Here is a 17,689-nt window from a genome sequence, read left to right as displayed (position 1 = left end):
ACGTACCTTATCTCCCATGTTTCTTAGTACCACTACCAATTCAGAGGTACTTATTGAAATTGTAGTCTGCTAATTTTGGTATGGAATTGTGGTCATTGTATCTCATTGCTTCTCGCTCATTTTCATCCCGTGAGGAAGAATTTACATCTCTCTATCCTGACCTTTAATCATACCATACTTGTTCTAATTTTTGTGCGTGATCCCGCCTTGTAAGTCCCATATTAAGGCTCGTACCTATTTTTGTACTTCTCCGCTCATACTTTGACCTTCAATTGATTCCTGAATATGTTCTTCACTTTTGGCTAGATCATTGTATCATCCTTTATTTGAAGCTTCGTGTTGTACTTATTGTAATTGTTATTTCAGTTATTCTCATAACCTTTCCTTCAATATTCTCGTAGATTCTGAATGCTTTTTATTCAAGTTTCTTGCAAAAGCTATTGTTGTCCAATTATCAGGTATGGGTGGCAATAACATTCTTTCCCCATTGGAAGCGATCCACAAATTCCTTGAGTAATTTTGTTCTTCTTTGTTGTATTTTAAAGATATCCTCCACATGTTTCTCCACTGTTTGGACTTTCAAGTGCGCTTTAATAAATGCATGAACAAGCTCATCAAACAAATCAATTGAATTTTCAGGTAAAAGAGAAACCAAGTTAATACGCCTTTTGTGAGGGTTTCACCAACACCGACTCTATTTATTGCATACAAATCATTGCCTTTGACTCATGTGGAGAATGTTGTCACATGATGTCAAGACCTAAACCGATGGGCCGCGACGGGCACCTGGTACCTTACTCAACCGAGTATCAACATAACATATCTTTCATATCATTCTATCATAGGTAAATGATAGAATGATCACTCGTATACTAAACATAGGCTGACAAGGCCATTTAATCTTTTACGTACATGACATATGTCTACAAGCCTCTAAAAATACATAATTTTCATAAAGATTGGGACAGAGTCCCGACATACCAAACAATACACATCTAACTCATACTAACCAAACAAGCAACTCCGAAGCAAATGGAGTGCACCAACATCATCAGCTGAGCTGATAGCCTAATTGGAGGGCTCTCGACCTATCTATCGGGACCTGCGGGCATGAAACGCAGCATCCCCAGGCAAAAGGGATGTCACTACGAATAATGTACCGAGTATGTAAGGCACATATATAAGTACATAAGAGACATGGAAGAAATATAGAGTATATGACTCAACCTATAAGTCTGAATAACTTTGTAAATCATGAAATAATTATAGTATCATGCATATGCGTATGAATGTCATGTCGTGCATAGGTACATGTTTCATAACATCATCAGCCTCTGAGGGCATCCCATCATATCATCTTGGCCACTGTGGGCAAAATCATCAACGTATACCAGTTGATCTGGTGGTGGTGCGTATATAACGCCATAACCTTTCCCATATCACACACACACACACACACACATATATATATATATATATATATATATATATAGTATATAACGCCATCTGGTCATAGGTCAATATACATGAATGCAATGCATGAAAAGTACATTAATAAAATCTTTCGGAATGTCATAAGACCATTTTGCCTTTGAGTAATATCATTTAGTAAACTTTTTTCAACTTTTGTATTTTTTTTTCCGAGACCCATGAACAGATGATAGAATATTATGATACATGGAAATTCAAGAACACAGATATCTCTAATACTTATATGAATAGAGTCACTTATAGAATTTGTGCATTTACTCATTTCGTTTGTGTCGTATAGATCATGCCAAAAGAAAGAAGGGATAGCCTTAACATACCTGAACCGATTCTCTTGACAATCCCTTTAACACACGTTGATTACAACAACATGTAATGGCGGATCGAAGTAGGAAAAAATTCGTATAATATTATTGAGAAAGATTGCACTGTATTCCCTTAGAATCGCAAAATCTCGTTGCTATATGCAGTATAATTTCGTATGAATTTCCTGAAGGAAGTACGTTACTTGTAGATGCATTTCTCTTAATGAAGTAAAGAGATTTCCTTTAAAGTGTTAGCTCCATCCGTTACTTTACCAAGTATTTCCATGTTTCATTTAATGATGTAGGGAGGTTATATCTTTATCAAAGTGAGTGGACCCCACTATTTGGATTACTTGGCCAAACCATTCTCTAATCATTCCACCTAGCTTCCAAGACTTTGCTTAGTAATTATTTAACCCTTACTTGCTGCCACGTTTTGGGCTTGGTAGGCCTTATCCCAACATCTTAATTAATTATCCACTAATCTTTAATTAATTAGTTAATCTCCCACTAATTAATAATTAACCAATTATTCCACATAATTAAGAATTATCTCAAATTACTTAAAATATTGCTCATTTTTAGCATACCTTAAACACCTCACTATCATGGTCATATGGTACCTTGTATGGTACTAGTCCATAAATATCAGGTATTTTAGCTTAGGCCATATTTTATTCCAAAATGTCAAACTTTGATGAAATTCATTTTCTTCGATTTTCTTACCCTCTCTCCTTCACGAATTTACTCATCACTTGTTTGATTATAAGCATAATGCTTATAATCTCAAAATAATCTCATTCCAGAACTTACGTCGATTAACTTACGACAAAACTTTAACGTACGAAAATGCGGGATATAACATCATTACCCCCTTTGGAATATTCGTCCTCGAATGTTGACTAATGCACTTATCATTATCATAACCTATAGTTCTTCCGAATACGTTAGTACTCTCCTTGCAATCTAGGCAACCGTTCTATGAATAATTCCAAAGGCCAGGGCATCCTTCTCCTCTTGGCCTCTTTCTCGCGCCACGACTTATTGTCAGAATCCTTCCAATCTCATAACTGTTGCTACCTTTCATCATGCAGCCTGTACGACTCTGACCTTGTAAGTGCACATATGCGACTCTTCTTTCCTTTTTCCTCCAATTTTTAGCCAATCTCTAGGCTTCACTTTGTGAACATATACAGAGCTTAGCAAGATGTCCCTCTGGGCATCTATGAGTATACTGAAGTTCTTCTCTCGGTATTTTGTTGAACTTTCGAATATTTTGATATCTTATTTCATAGACCCAGTTATCCATTCGTATGACTTTACTGTATATAGGTAGCTCATACTATATCATAACTCTTACTTCGATTTATCTTGACTGAGGTCTGCTACCAAACTCCAGCTTACTCTTGTTGCTTCCTATATGTATAAGTCCTTTAATGCTTCCTCATTACTTATTCATCCTGAGAATGACGGCCTAATCTCATCTCATACTTTATAACTTTTTCCTTCCATATTGATCTATAATCGACCACTGATAACTTGAACCCTCTTATGTAACACTGCCGCTAGGGCTCCGTCTCATTAGGGGACATCTGAAATGATTAGACTGATCCACCTAGGGGCGATACCAGGCTTCCATAACCGTATTTCATAGTATCCCAATGTGATTCACCTTACGTGGGTATTTTAATCCTGTATAATTCATGAAATCCTCTTCAATTCATTACTCAATCGAAGGCCCAAACGTCATCCTTTATCTTTCACAATTACACCCTCATTCTATTACAAGGGAAGCATTTTATCTTGTCTAAATGTTATTAGTCTTAGACTCCTTTGAGTTCATTCGGGCTATACAGAGCTTTCTATAACTTAGAGAAACCATCAGCTTTCTTATTTTTATGAGCTTAATCCCGAAGACTTATCCATTCTTATCACCTTCTCACTTGCCCTTTCTTATCCTTACTCCTATCTTCCTAAAGCCTTGTCGCTTTACTATACTTTAGCTTGCGACCTATACGTATTTATTTATACTGCTCGTAACCTTCCTTCAACTTGCTTGCATCATAGATTTCCTTGTGTTATTTTGGAACATTAGGCGAGACATCGCATCGTCTCTAACTCTTCTTTACTCTCTTGAGTAGATCTCTCAGTACCTAGAAACCATAGATTGGAAGATATGCCACTGTCGATGCCGCTATTGATACCGAATCCCAGCGCTTCTAGCCTTCTATCCGAAGTATGGATTATTCCCAACCTTCTGCATATGAGTATTTTGTACGTTGTTCACTTTTACCTTACTTACCTTAAAATCTCGCATCACATCTTCTATTTCTTTTACGACCTCCCTTCTACATAGGTATAATTCACATCCACAACTTGAAGCGTCTCTTATAATACTTGTACCTCTAGTGCATACACAATCCGCTGAGAGCTTTATACTAACTTTTTATGAGGCCGGTACTCTTCTAACGGGCTTTATCGTAGAGCTGCTATAGCATATGGTTGTTGTACTATCTCTCATGCACCTCTGATATTAAGAGTGATTATGCAATGTTCTCAATCACGATTTCTATAATTTTTCGTGTTCAATAATTAGACTTCTGATTTACTTAGTTCATGTAACTCATTAGTTTCCTCTTTCTACTGATCAGCCTTTATGTAGGCTTAAGCTATCTTCCAACCTGTGGCTCACGGTATTATTCATTACTTTAGCCTTACATAGATGCTATAGAATATCCATGATACAATCTTCTAACAATTCAATCCTTTGTCTATGACCTAGGCTCAATTCTTTCTTTTAACTTATAACAGAAATCTTTTACGGCTGTATGATTGTCAACATATATGCTGCATGGATAATACTTCAAAATCTTAAGTGCGTTCATAACGTAACTAACTCTGGATCATTGATCGAATAATTCTTTTCGTTCCTTCTCAACTTTCTTTAATCGTAGGTAATTACTATTCTTGGTCTTTTTGCCCCTTGTAGCGTGCATACTTAGCTTATCTTATTTCCCACGCATGCCAGAGTTTTTGTGCAACTCACATGATCTTGAATACTACCTTTTGATTTTTTTTCTTCTTCCCATTCATTAGCCACGATAGGTGCCAATTTCTTATGGGGTGCATATAATGCTGTTGTGAGACTGTTGTTACAAGACCATTTCCTCTTTAGGTCACTGTGCTTAGGTTGAAGCCTTCTTCCTTATTGCCTCAGTTAGCCTTTCGTTGTAGTACTTAGGGAGGACTCTCTAACTCTTGTAAAGCTGCGAGCTTATTACATCGTATTCCTGATAGAATTTTTTGATGTTCGTACTTATCTATAATTATCCTTAGTTACTTACCTCCAAACTCATGTGCTCGTACGGTTGCTTCTGAACTAAAGTTTTGATTGTCTTCATAGTGGCACTTTCTTTTATTTCTGTAATACTCATACGGTACCTTTAACTATCCCAAATCCTATCTGAATATATCTCAAGTATTACAATGTCATAACTGCGAGGGTCAATTCACTATATTGAGTTTTACTTTGTTTATCTTGCACGATCTGTTGACTCGTCTGTAAACTCCTGTTTAGCCATAACTAAGCTCTTCCTTAATCAATTACTAACTACTCATTGGTCCATTCTCATATCAATATTCTGCGTAATCTTTCTTGGGTTATTTCCTTTTGTCTTAACTTACGTCTCGCACTGGCTCCTTATCTATCAATAACATCTCGGGCAGGGACCCTTACTTCCTTTCCTTGACGTTGTGTTGGCATAATGTTCTGGAATCGTACCATATCTGTAGGCTTTGAATAAGTGCAATCTCATCTTTTTTTCATTTTTTTATCACATTTTTCCTTTACCATTCCGTAATTACTAGAACCACTTATTTCTAACTTAATGCCATATCACTCCATATTCTCCCTTTAAGGGAGTACTAAGAGTTGAAGCTACGATGACTTACCTATAGATGTTTTACCTCTTCATCTTTCGCGTCCTTTCACATCATCGGTGACCCTTACTCGCTTTGCGGTAATCCTTCTGTACCAAGGATAACAAAATTCCTTACTCGCGATGGTGACACTTAGTGTAATTGGCACATGCAGTCCCTTAAGCTTAACTTTGCTCACATTGCTTGCTTTAGGGAAGCGTCTTCCTGGATGACCATTCTCTGAATTTCTCAAGAATCTTTTTCTATTATCCATTCTATTAACATTGGAACGCAATATGAAATTCTCATGATGCTGACTATTATCAAATCGCTCAGTCCCTAATTCATGTTCAGTTTATCTTGTTCACCTGTCTATACTGATTTCTATTACTCTGGGATCTAACTTTTTCCTTCTAGTAATCATGTTAGATTCACGAATTTATTTCCCTCGAAATGAGGATGTGACGTTATGACCTATAATTCTGTCATTTTCATTTTTTTAATCTACCATTGTCGTCCATGTTGACATCTTACTCATAATGCTTCATTAACTATATTCTTATTTCCCTGCTAACATTTATATCTATCACTTTTTGAAAACTTCAATAAGACATTCTTTTGCTTTTAGCTCCCCTTTCTCCATCCACTGGCTCTTCGGATTGCTTAACGTTCTCGCTCTACTAGGGACCGGAGCCACACTTTAGGTAATATCTATCCCTTCAAGGCTTCTAGTGCTTATCTTTGTAGTACTCATATCTAGCTGTACTATTTTAGAGTGTACCATCAGGATGCCTCAGAAGGAGATTTATTAGCACTTTTTCAATATCCTTCGGAAACGTCAACTACTACAAACAATCCATCCACCATTTTAGGTTACTCTAACCCCAGCCGGATTCTGATATCCCGTCTATTTCTTAAACCATATATATTAGCTCCTATAGGGAATAACTGAGATCGGTGTGGCCAATTGTACATACCTCTGTTACTGCTGAAGGTAAGTCAAAAGGCTTATATTCCTCTCCCTGAGTTACAAATACTGTTAACCTTCATTAACTGGGTACCTCGTACCCTTCTTAATCTTGCTTCTTTTACTTGCTGAAACTTGTGTCTACCTTCCGATTCTCTTATTCCTTTTTACTGTAAGAGTGGATAGACATTCTTGCCTTAGGGATACTTATCAACAAACTTACACATCTTAGTGCACACATGATCTGCTGGATACCTCATATTTATCCATCATAGGCATGATACAGAAATTGAGTTCCTCTGACTCAACTCTTCCACAACTATATCTCTTACCAACCGTCTTTCTGGATGTAGGCATCGTCGTATTATGAATAAGGTAGAGTTTAGGAAATTGAGTTCTTACAATTGAGCTCTGTCACGACCCATTTCCATAATAGATCATGATGGTGTCCAACACCATTGTCGGGCAAGCCAACGCGGAAACTACCAAATAAGTTCTCATTTTACTTTTACCAAATATTTTTAATAATTCCTTAAGTTAAGATTAGAACAGGCAATAACCAATAATGTATAAAAAATAATTATACAATCCCCAAAATAATAGTCTACTAATGTGTGTACCAAGACCTGATGTCACAAGTTGTGGGCAACTAGTAGAATATACAAAAGAATTACACTATCCTACTGTTCGAAATAGAATAGACAGCAAAAATACATAAGAGAGACTCCTTCAGGCTGCTAAACAGCATGGGAAGGGAAGCAGCTCACCGTAGAAGTCTCGAAATCTGCTCAGGGATGCGCACAAGACTGATAGCCCACCTACCTCAGATCCTGTACAATTAAGTACAGAAGTGTAGTATGAGTACATAAACAATATGTACCCAGTAAGTATCCCGTCTAATCTCGAAGAAGTAGAGACGAGAGGTCGACTTGATACTTACTAGGGTCAAATAATATGAGAAAGAATTTATACTAAGCATGGAAAGCACAATTAATTAACATTTTGTGGCAATAAATAACAGTTCTTTTTCCAGATAATATCATGGGTATCCATTTACGTTTCAAGGCATATACGAAGTTCAGTCCATAGAAAATTACTAAGTAAAGCATGTGCAAGTAACACCGAGGGGCGTATGGCCCGATCCAACATAAAAGTAAATTGTGCATTGCCGAGGGTCGAACAGAACGAACAATAGATGCATCTATTACCCTGCTCGCGAATCACACGTGCGACGCGGTCAAATATAAATAAACTCAACAACAAGCAGACAATAATGTATATCTGAGAAGTAGTTATTCACAGGAACATTCAAATTCTCTTTTAAAAGACTAAGGAAGATAAGGTTCCTCTTAGTAGTCTCACTTACCTTAATCAACATGATTTATACGAATTAGAATTTAACATGAAGTTACAAGAATATCACATAGAGCATGCTTCTGGGTCCTAGACTACCCGGACTTAGCATAATAGCAGCTACGCACAGACTCTCGTCACCTAGTGCATAAGTAACCCCTGCATATAGTAGCAATTAATTAGATTATTACACCTATGGGGACAATTCCCTCTTACAAGGTTAGAAAGGAGACCTACCTCGCTCCAAATATACTTCCAAATGCCAAGAAAGAGCCCAAACTCTCAATTTGGAGCTGAACGATCCAAAGCTAGTTAAATGAGGTAGGAACTAGTCAATATAAGTTCACAAGATCGTATTCTAGCTATTTAAGCAATTCCCTAATACTCAACCCAAGTTTCCTAAAGTTCGATCCCGGGCCCACGTGCCCGGATTCCAAAATATTTCGAAGGAAGTTGTTCGCTATACCCTAAGGATCAATAATATATGATTTCTAATTCATTTCATAACAAATTTCGTGGTTAAATCTAACTTTTGTTAAAACCCTAAGTTTTGCTCTGACCCCTTGATTTTACCTAAATTCTAGTGTTTAACCTACCTAAGACACAAGTATTAAACTAAGAATAAGTGGGACAAACTTACCTCAAGATGCTAGGTGGAAGTCTTCTCTCAAAAACTCCCAAAATCGCCAATGGAGGAGTGAAAAGTGGTAAAAATGACTTAGAACCCGTATTAAATGAAGCTCACTGCTTCAGCAATTTTCGCATCTGCGATCAGATGCGGTCCCACTTCTGCGAGAAAGAGACCGCATCTGTGAAAATGGGCCAAGCGGGCTGGGACCACTTTTGTGGTCTTAAAGTCGCTTTTGTGGAGCTGCTTCTGCGGTTCCTGGCCTGGCCTGCCTTGGTCGCTTCTGCGATCTCACACCTGCGGTCAACCAACTGTAGGTGCGGTTATGACAGAAGCAGATGCTTCAGCACTTCTAAAAAATTCCAACTTCACTCGAGCCTCGTCTGATTGACGCTCGGGGCTCCCGGGCCCCGCCTAAACATACCAACAAGTCTGAAATCCCGATACGTACCTACTCGAACCTTCGGAACGCCCGAAACAACGCTAAATCCAAGAATCACCCCCTAAAACCAAATGAATCAAACTTATGAACTTCAAGTTCTTAATTTTCCTCTAACGAGCCGAAATGCCCTTAAACTACTCGGAGTGACATCAAATTTTGTGGGCAAGTCTTAAATGTTATATCGGACCTGTACCGGGCTTCGAAACCAACATGCGAACCCGATACCCATGGTATCAATCATTACTACTTTCTTTAAATCCTTAAAACTTTAGATTAACAATTTCTAATAAAAATTCAATACTCGGGCTAGGGACCTTGGAATTTGATTCTGGGCATATGCCCAGGTCCCATATTTTCCTATGGATCCTCCGGGACTGTCGAATCACGAATCCGGGTCCGTTTGCTCAAAATGTTGACCGAAGTCAAACTTAGCCCTTTAAGAAAATCCTAAGGAATCAAATGGGCATATTTCACTCCAAACTCTTCCAAATCCCGAACCAACCATCCTCGCAAGTCGTAAATTAGTTAAAGCAAACGCGGAAAGTTTTATTTAAGGGAACGGGGTTCTAAAAGGCAAAACGACCAGTCGAGTCGTTACAAGCTCTATCTCACGATCTAGAGTCAGGAGAAAGAATGACAGTCCTAAATTCCCTGTAGCCTCATGCTTAGAAGTGTGGTGCACGACACACCTATAAACAAGACTCCACTAGACACGGTTTGTAGACTCCCTAGGACAGAACTGCTCTGATACCACTTTTGTCACGACCCAAACTGATGGGCCGCGACGGGCACCCGATACCTTACTCAACCGAGTACCAACATAACGTATCTTTCATATAATTCTATCATAGGTAAATGAACCGGAGTAAAGCATGAGGGAATGCAAACTTATACATATGCAGTCCGGGCCTATAAGACCAAAATGATCACTCGTATACTAAACATAGGCCGACAAGGCCATTCAATATTTTACGTACATGACATATGTCTACAAGCCTCTAAGAATACATAATTTTCATAAAGATCAGAACAGAGTCCCGCCATACCAAACAATATACATCTAACTCATACTAACCAAACAAACAACTCCGAAGCAAATGGAGCGCACCAACATCTTCCGCTGAGCTGATAACCTAATTGGAGGGCTCTCGACCTGTCTATCGGAACCTGCGGGCATGAAATGTAGTGTCCCCAGGCAAAAGGGACATCAGTACAAATATTATACTGAGTATGTAAGGCACATAAATAAGTACATAAGAGACATGGAAAAAATATAGAGTACATGACTCAACTTGTAAGTCTGAATAACTTTGTAAATCATGAAATAATTATATTATCATGCATATGCGTATGAATGTCATGACGTGCGTAGGTACATGTTTCATAACATCATTAGCCTCTAAGGGCATCCCATCATATCATCTTGGCCACTGTGGACAAAATCATCAACGTATACCAGCTAATCAGGTGGTGGTGCGTATATAACGCCATAACCTTTCCCATATCCCATAAACATATATATGCATACATATATACATGTATATAACGTCATCTGATCATAGATCAATGTACATGAATGCAATGCATGAAAACTGCGTTAATAAAATCTTTCGGAATGTCATAAGACCATTTTGCCTTTGAGTAATATCATAAAGTAAACTCTTTTTAACTTTCGTATTTTTTTCCCGAGTCCCATGAACAGATGATATAATATTATGACACATGGAAATTCAAGAACACAGATATCTCTAATACTTCTATGAATAGAGTCATTTATGGAATTTGTACGATTTGCTCATTTCGTTTGTGTCGTATAGATCATGTCAAAAGAAAGAAGGGATAGCCTTAACATACCTGAAAAGATTCTCTTGACAATCCCTTTAACACACGTTTATTATAACAATACGTAATGGCGGATCGAAGTAGGGGAAATCCGTATATAATATTCTTGAGAAAGATTACACTGTATTCCCTTAGAATCGCAAAATCCCATTGCTATTATGCAGTATAATTCCGTATGAATTTCCTGAAAGAAGTACGTTACTTGTATATGCATTTCTCTTAATGAAGTAAAGAGATTTCCTTTAAAGTGTTAGCTCCATCCGTTACTTTACCAAGTATTTCCATGTTTCATTTAATGATGTAGGGAGGTTATATCTTTATCAAAGTGAGTAGACCCCACTATTTGGATTACTTGGCCAAACTATTTTCTAATCATTCCATCTAGCTTCCAAGACTTTGCTTAGTCATTATTTAACCCTTACTTGCTGCCACGTTTTGGGCTTGGTAGGCCTTATCCCAACATCTTAATTAATTATCCACTAATCCTTAATTAACTAGTTAATCTCCCACTAATTAATAATTAACCAATTATTCACATAATTAAGAATTATCTCAAATTGCTTAAAATATTGCTCATTTTTAGCATACCCTATACACCTCACTACCGTGGTCATATGGTACCTTGTATGGTACTAGTCCATAAATATCGGGTATTTTAGCTCCGGCCATATTTTATTCCAAAATGTCAAACATCGACAAAATTTATTTTCTTCGATTTGCTTACCCTCTCACCTTCACGAATTTACTCATCACTTGTTTGAAATAGCATAATGCTTATAAACTCAAAATAATCTCATTCCCGAACTTACATCGATTAACTTACGACAAAACTTTAACGTACGAAAATGCGGGATGTAACACATGATCTCGTGGATCAGAAGTTCCATCATACTTAGGAATATCTTGCATCTTGAACTTCTTTGGTATTGGTAATGGTCCCCAGATTCACCATATCCTCGGTTGTCTGATTACAATCTCAATATTAGCTTATTAAAACTGGTTTCAGATATGAGAAACATCAAAGAGGCAAGATTTCCGAAACCAATTCAGTCAGATCCTAGTCAAAGAGATCCTAATCTATAGTGTGAATTCACAGGACGCATGGCCACATGATTGGGGACTGCCGACATCTTCGTGAAGATGTTGCAGCGTTATTGAAGAATGGTCATCTTAGAGAATCTCTAAGCGATCGGTCCAAGAAAATTAAGGGAGGAATTGAGATGCAACGGAACCAGCCAAAGCGGCTGTAGGGGCACCTCGTCTAACAATAAACATGATTTTTGGTGGAGTTGAAGTAAATGGGGTGACGTTTTCAGCAGCAAAGAAGACAAAAATATCGGTAACTCATGGCAAGAGAGTCTGAAAAGCATCAGAAGATGATGAAATTATCTTCACGGAAGATGTTGATGGCCTTCTTTTACTACACAACGACGCTCTCCTAATATCACTTAATATTTTAGATTTTAAATTACACCTGTGTTGGTTGTTCTAGGTAGTTTTAAATTAAACCCGAGCATAAATGGGCTAAACAGGCCGGGCCAAACGGTCTCGGGCTTAACGATCCTGGAAGGTGGAACCGGCCCACTATGGGCCTAAGCCCACATGGTCCCGAGCTAAATGGGCCGGGCCCACGGGCCTAAATGGGCCTAAGTGTTCCAGGCTATTTTTTTATCTAAGGCAATTTCTTGTAAATTATATTATATAATTGTGACTTAAATCTTCTAATTCAAATTTAAACACAAAAAAATTGTAAAGAAAGATAATCACAGTCATTAACACTTCTACCAATATCAGTAGTAATAGCAACGCGACAATTTATATGAGTAAATAAATAGCGCAAATATTGTTCATATTCATGTTTATATTTATAAATATCGCTCTTTACGGTTGCGCGAGGCCATCCTTTATAAGTAGGATTAAAAACTCTTCTTATACAATGCACAAAGTGAGGGTTAGCAGGAAAACTATAGGGTAACCACATAACAGTAACCATTTTTGCCAATTCTTCACGATCTTTATTTGGATCGTATTGTAAAATGCCACCGGTAACAGTGTTAATTTCCGGTTGAACTAGATTTGACCCGGTACTAGGGTTAATCTGAGTACCTACACTTGTCCCCTCTTGTGCAACTTTTATTTGAAGAAATTTAGCTTTATCTTTAGGGTGTGTCTTTATGTGTCTAGTCAAAGTACCCGTACCGCTACGGTCTCCAGTAAATTTATGCGCCATCAAAGTTCCACAAGTTTTACACTTAGCCTTATTTTGATCTCTTAGTTGAATAAAAAAGTGCCAAATAAGAGATGTTTCGCACCGTCTAGAAGGTTGTCTATTAAAAGTAGGGGTTACTACAGGAGGGTCAGGTGGGGCATCATTTGGATTATTTTCAGTTGGGTTAACAACAGGACCTGTAGGTGTATTATCTAAATCCGGTTACGTTTCATCTAAATCATCATTTTCCTCATCATTTTCATCGATAGTTGGATTATCATAAAGAGTATTCATGTATTCATCATTTAATTGTTGACCTGGTGCAATATCATGGTAAAATTAACTATCGGTAAATTGAAAACAAGGGTTATCACTATCAAGATGTGACGACCCGGCCAGTCATCTCATGAGTTATCGCTCTGTTTTCCCCATTTCTGCTTCTTTATGCTTTGTTTATCCATGTTATGTGATATCGTGTTGGTCGAATCAAATCCGAAAGGAATTTGGTAAGGTTTGAGACACTTAGTCTCTTTTGAGGGATCTTAAGCTGGAAAAGTCAACCGGATGTTGACTTATGTGTTAGAGGGCTCGAAAGTGAATTCTGATGGTTCGGTTAGCTTCGGGAGGTGATTTGTGACTTAGGAGTGTGACCGGAATGAGTTTTGGAGGTTTGGAGTAGATTTAGGCTTGAATTGGTGAAGTTGATATTTTGGCGATTTCTGATCGATAGGCGAGATTTTGATGTAGGGGATGGAATGGAATTTTGAGAGTTGCAGTAGTTCCGTTGTGTCATTTGGGATGTGTGTGCAAAATTTTAGGTTATTCGGACGTGGCTTGGTTGGGTTTTTGATCAAAAGCGTAATTCGAAAGATTTTAGAAAGTTTGGCTTGAATCTGATATGTTTTGGGTGATTTGATGTTGTTTGAGGTGTTTTGATGATTGGAACAAGTTTGAATAAGGTTTTAGGATATGTTGTTGCCTTTGGTTGAGGTTCCAGGGGCCTCGGGTGAGTTTCGGGTGGTCTATCGGATCATTTTTGGAGTTAGGAAATTGCAGAAAATCTGTTCAGCTGTTGTAGAGATTTTACCCTTCGCGTTCGCGAAGAGGCAGTTGAGGAAGGCAAGGATTAAGCCTTCACGTTCGCGAGAAGGGCTTCGCGTTCGCGGAGGGCTGGGAAGTGGTGCATCGTGTTCGCGAGAAGGTCTTCGCGATCGCGTAGAGGAATTTGGGTCAGATGAGTTCGAGGTCAAGTGTTCATCGCGTTCGCGGAAGAGTGAGCGCGTTCGTGAAGGGTAAGGTAGAGGAAGCATCGCGTTCGCGATAGTCATGTCACGTTCGCATAGAGGAAAAGTTGTTCAAAGTAAGTTTGTGCTTCGCGAACGCAAGGGTTTGACCGCGTTCGCGAAGAAGGAATTTATGCCTGGGCAGAATGTTTTTAACTCATCTTGTCTGCGATTTTAGGGCTCATTTCCTCCATAGTTGGCCATTTTGGGAGATATTTGAAGGAGATTGAAGAGGGATTCAAGGGGAATCGTTGGGAGGTAAGATTCTTGGACTTAAAACTCGATATTTATGTGAATTCCACCTAGAAAATCATGGAAATTAAGCTAAAAGTTGAAGAAACTAGGGCTTGGAAATTTGGACTTTTAATTTGAGATTTGAAGGACCATTTGGGGTCGGATTTGAGAACTTTTGATATGTATGAACTCGTGGGGAGATAAGGAATCTATTGCTGTAAAAATTTCTGAATTTCGAGACGTGGGCCCGGGGGTCGGATTTTGGCAATTTCGGGATTTGTGCCATTTATTGCTTGTTTTCGCTTGGACTTCATTTCCTTAGCATATTTTGACGTCCTCGTTCTAATTTTGGATAGATTCGACGCGCGTGGAGGCCGATTCGAGGGGCAAAGGCATCGCGAGCTAGAGATTTAGCCGGTTCGAAGTGAGTAATGATTGTAAATGATGTTCTGAGGGTTTGAGACCTTGGATTGCACATCATAGTGCTATATTGAGGTAAGGAACATGCTTGATAAGGTCGTGCACTATTGGGGATCGTGACTTAGTCCGTCCCGATTGATGATTTTACCGCATATTTGATTGAAAACTATTTGCTATCATTATTATTTGGGCTGAATGCCACATTTGGGCCTTGTGCCAACTATTTGAACCCTTCGGGGCTTTTTATTGATATTTCCTCACTGTTTTGACTTTATACCTGAACTCAGTCATGTTAATTTCCACTGTTTTACTACTCAGCCATGTTTACTCAGTTTTTAAGACTTAAATGATATTTTAAATGATGTTTGGACTGAGAAACATTGCTTTACAATTGCCCGAGAGGCTTGTGATGATTTTTGACTGAGTATGGCCGGGGGACTACAATGTGAGGAAACACTGATACTGATTTGAGGCCAAGGGCCTGAGATATGTATGCCATGAGGTGGCTTGATTGATATGAGGCTTAGGGCCTAGATTTGATGCCATGAGATGGCTTGTTATTGCGCTTGGGCCGTAAGGGGCCCCTCCAAGAGTCTGCACACCCTCAGTGAGCGTGGGTACCATTGTGATGTGAGATTAAGCCCGAGGGGCTGTTATTGTTCTGAGATGTTGCCCGAGGGGCTGTTATTGTTCTGAGATATTGCCCGAGGGGCGGATGTGGTGACACTGTGCTCGAGGGGCGAACTTCTATTTGTTTACTTTACCTTAATTACCTGTCAATTACTTTTTTACTTGCTGAAAGAGGATTTTACCTGATTTTCCATTGTTTTACTATTTTTAAATGGTTTTACTGCTTCATTGTAGAATGCCTTGTGCCTTACGTATTTTCTTACTTCCAGTCGTTATTTACATTTGTTACTCATTGAGTTGGAGTACTCACTTTACTCCCTGCACTCTATGTGCAGATTCAGGCGTAGCTGATCCCGCTCCCGAGTGCTTATTCATCCCAGCTTCAGGCGGATCTTCAAGGAGTCTTTAGGTAGTTGTTGGCGTTTGCAACCTGGAGCTCCTCCCTATCTATTTCCTTTATGTCCTTAGTTCAGTATTTAAAACTCTATAGTTACATTTGAGGATTCTGTATTGTTAGATGCTCGTGACTTGTGACACCCCGGTTAGGGTTATGTCGGGTTGTATTTCCGCTACTTATTATCACTAAATCATGTTTTAGACTGCTTTTATGTTGTTTATCTGCTTTAACAAGTGAATTGGATTTAACTGGCTTGCCTTGTCTTCACGAGAGGTGCCATCATGACCGGGTTCGGGGTTAGGGTCGTGATAAGTTGGTATCAGAGCCTAGGTTACATAGGTCTCACGAGTCATGTGCAGGTTTAGTAGAGTCTCGCGGATCGGTACAGAGACATCTGTATTTATCCTTGAAAGGCTGCAGAACCTTTAGGAAAAATATCATATTCTTGAAATTCTTGTCATGCGAACTTGTTGAGCCGAGTACTAAACTTTTGTTATTCTATTCTCTCACAGATGGTGAGGACACGCGCTACTGGTTGGGGTGGACGACCACCAGTGCCACCGGTTGTGACCACCAGAGGCCAAGGATGCGATCGTGGTCGTGGTAGAAGCAGAGTAGCGAGGGTAGCACCTGTAGATCCTCCAGCTGCCCCAGTTCAGGACCAGGTCCTAGCTATGGGTGCTCTAGCAGCACCATCTCAGGCACCAGCTGTGCCTATTGTGATTCCGGGTCTTTAGGAGGCCTTGGCACAGATCTTATCAGTTTGCACTGGCCTGGCTCAGGTGATTTCACCACTACAGTCGCAACTACTTCTCAGGCCGGGGGAGGCAATCAGACTCCCGTCGCTCGCACACCTAAGCAGGTCGTGCAGGGACTTCAAACGCCGGGGGCACATCCAGCCCACCTGGTTGCAGCTGCTTAGGACTATGTAGTTCCTACCATGCCTGAGGACGAGTATCATAGGTTGGAGAGGTTTGGTAAACTTCAGCCTCCGTCATTCAGTGATGCAGAGGGCGAGGATGCCCAGGGTTTTCTGGACAAGTGTCAGAAGATGCTTCGTATAATAGGTATTTTGGAGACCAGCAGGTCGCTTTCACTACTTATCAGTTTTCAAGAGTTGCTTTCACTTGGTGGGAGGATTTTGAGAGGCGTAGGCCTGTTGGTGCAACACCCCTTACCTAGCAGCAGTTCTCCGTTCTCTTTCTGGAGAGGTATGTGCTGCAGTCTCGTCGAGAAGAGCTGCGCAGGCAGTTTGAGTGGTTGCATTAGGGGGAGATGACCGTGTTGCAGTATGAGTTGAGGTTCTCTGAGTTGTCTCGTCATGCCATCTAGTTGGTCCCGACAGATAGAGCGAGGATTAAGAGGTTTGTTGATGGTATTACTTATCAGCTTCGTATTCTCATGACCAGGGAGAGGGTGACTGGTGCTACTTTTGAGGAGGTTGTGGATATTGCCCGTGAGATTGAGTCTATTCATCGCTAGGAACGAGAGGAGAGGGAGGCCAAGAGGCCTCGAGGATCTAGCAGCTATAGTGGTGCTCTTTCGAGGGGCCAGTTTCAGCGTGGTAGAGGCC

Source organism: Nicotiana tabacum, chromosome 1 (genome assembly GCF_000715075.1).
Source record: "Nicotiana tabacum cultivar K326 chromosome 1, ASM71507v2, whole genome shotgun sequence".
Lineage (NCBI taxonomy): Eukaryota > Viridiplantae > Streptophyta > Magnoliopsida > Solanales > Solanaceae > Nicotiana > Nicotiana tabacum.
This window is presented reverse-complemented; position numbering follows the sequence as displayed.